The following is a 5,330-nucleotide window of genomic DNA, read 5'->3' as shown; positions in this document are numbered from 1 at the left end:
AGGATGCTGGTAGAGGACAAGTATCATTGAGTGGAGCTGGAACAAATGTGCAGGATGCAAATGACAAAGTATTTTTCTTAGCATTGAAATCGGTAACACCGAGTTGCTATTTTCGGTGGCACCGAGATGGTTTAGTTTAGCCAAAGAAAACAAAGCGGTGAAGCCGAGCTCAACCCAGAGAGAAAACAATTGTCATCTCATCTCACTTAGGCAAATAAGATATCACAAGGATTTGCAGAGAATTAACTGAAGGATTTGCAATGAATTGGATGCAGGGAATGCAAAACATAACAGAGAAAGGAAAAGAAATCTAGATGAAGTATATTATTTTAAAAGAGACAAATACAAGAACACGGAGAAACAACAGAGAACTTCATCAAGAATTGGTCGGTGACAAAGTCACCTATGTTAGAGTATATTGACTTAGGAGTCAAGTGAAGACACTTGATCATAGGTTATACTCATCATTTAAGCTCAAAATGGGGTTGCCATTTTTCGTTTAAGCATTTTGATGTATTCTCATCTTGTTGAGTTGCTTTGACCCATGTCTTGAGGTAAAGCTTCTCTAAGATGGAATGACATACCTTGGTGGTGGTGATCTTGATCATGTAGTTGAACTTGTGTAGGGTGCTCAAAGTTGATGTTGTTCATCACGAGTTGGGACACCACTTGTAGTTCGAGTTCATCCACTACATGGGTTAGTCTTGCAAAAAGAGCACTTGTGTATCCAAAATGACAATCATGAAATTTGATATGAAGAAGTTGTCGAAGGATATATGGAAAGGATTTGTGCTTCCTTGTCTTTAACCACCATTTTGTAGAAACTTCGAGATGTAGAGATTGCTTTGAATGTGATTGAGTTGCAATCTCATAGAGTTGGGCTTATCCAAGTACCTACAAGGGTTAGATAGCATGCAAGCGTACAAGTATATCCAAGACACATTGTCATCATCATAAGAGAAATATCAAGGATTAGTCATAGAAAGGCTCATGCCTTGCATGCATCCATATGGAGTTTCTACTCCAAGTTTGAGGCATCAATTATGTTCAATTCTCCTCTCAAATAGCAAAACACTTTCTCATCTAGTGGTATGGTGAATATATCCGCCAATTGCTTATCGGTACGAGCATGCTTAAGTTTGATATCTTCCTTAGCAACATGTTCTCGAATGAAATGATGACGAACTTCAATATGCTTAGTTCGAGAATGTTGCACGGGATTATGAGCAATCTTAATAGCACTCTCATTGTCACAAATCAAGGGAACATGTTTCACGTATATCCCATAATCTTTAAGAGTTTGGGTCATCCAAAATAATTGAGCACAACATGAACTGGCGGCAATGTATTCCGCTTTGGCGGTGGATAAGGATACCGAGTTTTGTTTCTTGGAGGACCAAGACACAAGAGATCTACCAAGAAATTGACAAGTACCCGAAGTGGACTTTCTATCAACCTTGTCACGGCATAGTCTGAATCGGAGTAGCTAACAAGATCAAAAGAAGACCTCTTAGGATACCAAATGCCAAAAATTGGTGTATGAATTAAGTATCTCACTATCCTTTTCACAGCCTTAAGATGACATTCTTTGGGGGCCGTTTGATATTGTGCACACATGCACACACTTAGCATAATATCGGGATGCGAGGCACATAGATATAAAAATGAACCAATCATAGAGCGGTAAACCTTTTGGTCAACCGGTTCGCCATCCTTAGTCAAGTCAAGATGTCCACTAGTAGGCATGGGGGTACTCATACCTTTGCATTCTTGCATGTTGAACTTCTTGAATAAGTCCTTGGTGTACTTTGTTTGAGAGATAAAGGTTCCCTCGTTAGTTTGCTTGATTTGCAAACCAAGAAAGAACTTGAGTTCACTCATCATAGACATCTCAAACTTCTCCGACATTAGCTTTCCAAACTTTTAACTAAAATGGGGGTTAGTTGAACCAAATATGATATCATCAACATAAATTTGGCACACAAATAATTCTCCATTAACCCTTTTAGTAAAGAGTGTAGAATCAATTTTACCAATTTCAAAGCCTTTTTCAATAAGAAATTTATTCAAGCATTTATACCAAGCTCTAGGAGCTTGTTTAAGACCATAAAGAGCTTTGTGGAGTTTGTAAACATGGTTGGGTTTCTTGGGATTAACAAAGTTGGAGGTTGTTTAACATAAACTTCCTCCTCAATTTCACCATTAATAAAATCACTTTTGATGTCCATTTGATATAAGGTGATGTCATGATGATTGGCATAAGCAAGTAAGATGTGAATGGACTCAAGTCTAGCAACGGGGGCATATGTCTCACCGTTTTGGGCCTTCCTAGCAAAGTTTTTGAAGATCTTTTGGACCTGCGATTTATCATCAAGAAAGAACACCCATGTAAAATCTTGAAAAATCATCAACAATGACCAGTCCAAACGAGTTACCACCGAGACTCTTGTAGGCATTGGGACCAAAAAGATCCATATGAAGTAGATCAAGCGGTCTCCTTGTGGTCATGATGTTCTTCACGGGGTGGCTTCCTCCAACCTATTTTCCTGCTTGGCAAGCACTGCAAAGTCTATCCTTGTCAAATATAACATCTTTAACACCAAGGATATGATCACCTTTAATAAGCTTGTCAAGATTTCACATGCCCACATGACCTAACCGTCTATGCCACAACCAGCCTTTAGGGGATTTAGCAATTAAGCAAGTTCTAGGTTGAGCTTTTTTAGTGAAATCAACAATGTATAGATCACCTCTACGTATGCCGGTAAAGACCATTTTATGATTATCTCTTCGAAACACTTGGCAATATACTTTAGTAAATAGGACATTGAATCCAAAGTTAGCTAGTCTAGATACAGAAAGTAAATTATAGCCAAGAGATTCAACAAGCATAACATTTTGTATGGAGCTGTCATGTGAGATGGCCACCTTACCAAGGCCAACCACCTTACCCTTTTGAGTTATCACCGAAAGTGACATACTTTCAAGGGTCGTCGTTTTCAGCAAGCTCATGAAACATATCTTTTTCTCCGGTCATGTGATCGGTACATCCACTATCAAGGACCCATTCCTTTCCTCCAGCCATATAGTCGCGAAGGTTAGACATAAGACCGAAGTGTCTCATAGACTCATTGAGATCAAAGTCACTATCATCATCCTCATCATAGTATCCATGTTCAACATCGTCTTGCAAATGATCATTTCCTAGAGAGAGTGATTCATTACATATATGATTTTGACAATGTTCATCTCTATGAATTCTAATAGCTTTGGAAATGATATTGCTAATGATTCCAACATCTCCTTTGGCACACATAAGGTCACGAAGCTCAAATAAACAATATCCAAACTTAGGATCATTGGGATTCATCTTATTCAAAGCAATAGACTTGTGAAGAATTTCATCTAAGTTTTTCAAGGAATAGTCCAGAAATCGTTCCTCAAGAAAATCTCCATATAGTATAAGCACAATCAAGAGTTGGCAAGTGACTAATCAAATTTCTAGGCAAACCTCTAGTGATAAGATTGATAGTTCTAAGATTGCGAATCATGTCAAGAGACTCATCAGGGGTACGATGCAAGGGGTTAACAAGGGGTACACAAGGAGTAGTAATGTACCTGTTCAAGTGATATTCATGAAAAATTCCAAGCATCTCATTTTTCCACTCACTACAGAACTCTCCATCAAGCATAGGCACTCTACGTCTAATACTCCCCAAGGTAGACGCGTCCATCTTCCTCCAATGGTGATTAAACCAAAGCAATGGAGACCAAAGCTCTAATACCAATTGAAAGGATTGAGAAGAGGTGTCTAGAGGGGGGTGATTAGACCCTCAACAAGTAAAGATAGCAGTTTTTAAGTTTTTTAAGTTGAGGTTGGAAATTAGCACAATTTCAAGCATTCATAATACAATTCAAGCAAGCATGCAAAGAGTACATGAGTAGGGGAAAGTAAAGCATGCAACTTGCAAGAAAGTAAAGGGATGGGATTGGAGTGTGCAAACGCAATTGGAGACACGGAGATTTTTGGCGTGGTTCCAATAGGTGGTGCTATCGTACATCCATGTTGATGGAGACTTCAACCCACGAAGGGTAACGGTTGCGCGAGTCCACGGAGGGCTCCACCCAAGAAGGTTCCACGAAGAAGCAACCTTGTCTATCCCACCATGGCCATCACCCACGAATGACTTGCCTCACTAGGGTAGATCTTCATGAAGTAGGTGATCTCCTTGTCCTTATAGTTCAACTCCACAATCTTGACGGAGGCTCCCAAGTGACACCTAACCAATCTAGGAGACACCACTCTCCAAAAGGTAATAGATGGTGTGTTGATGATGAACTCCTTGCTCTTGTGCTTCAAATGATAGTCTCCCTAGCACTCAACTCTCTCTCACAGATTTGGCTATGGTGGAAAGATGATTTGAGTGGAAAGCAACTTGGGGAAGGCTAGAGATCAAGATTCTTGTGGTTGGATTGGAATATCTTGGTCTCAACACATGAGTAGGCCGTTCTCTCTCAGAAAATGAATGCTGGAAGTCTAGGCACATTCTGATGGCTCTCCTCACGAATAAAGGGTGGGTGGAGGGGTATATATAACCTCCACACAAAATCTAGCCATTACACATAGATTCCCACACTCGGTGAGACCGAATGGTGAAACTCGGTCAGACCGATTCAGGTCAAAATGTGAACATTAGAGTTTTCGGTGGGACTGACAAGGTCAACTCGATGGGACCGATGTGCAAGGGTTAGGGTAAAACCTCAACTCGGTTTGACCGATTACACAAACTCGGTGAGCCGATTTTGGTAATAAGCAAACAGAAAATTGGTCAAGCAAACTCAGTGGGACCGATTGCATATCTCGGTGGGACCGAAATTATTGCAATAGGCAATAGAGTGTTTGCAAGACCATCTCGGTGAAACCGAGATCCCATCGGTGAGACCGAACTGATTAGGGTTTGGCAGTGGCTATGTCAAAAGAACTCGGTGGCGTCGAATAGATCAAATTGGTGGGGCCAAGTTTGACTTTATGTTTAGGACATGTGTGTAAATGGGAAACTGGTTGAGGGCTTTGGAGCATATCACTAAGCACTTTGAGCAAGCAGGCCATTAAGCAACACCTCATCCCCTTTTAATAGTGAAAGGACCGATATAGTTGACTAGAGGGGGGTGAATAGGCAACTAACAATTTTTAGATTTTGTTTACCAAATTAAACTTTGCATCAAAGTAGGTTGTCTAGATATGCAATTAGGTGAGCAACCTATATGATGCAACAACAATAAGCACCCAAGCAAGCAAGGGAAAGACCACAATAAAACTTGCACAAGTA

Source organism: Triticum aestivum, chromosome 2B (assembly GCF_018294505.1).
Source record: "Triticum aestivum cultivar Chinese Spring chromosome 2B, IWGSC CS RefSeq v2.1, whole genome shotgun sequence".
Taxonomy (NCBI): domain Eukaryota; kingdom Viridiplantae; phylum Streptophyta; class Magnoliopsida; order Poales; family Poaceae; genus Triticum; species Triticum aestivum.
Note: the sequence above shows the minus strand (reverse complement) of the source record.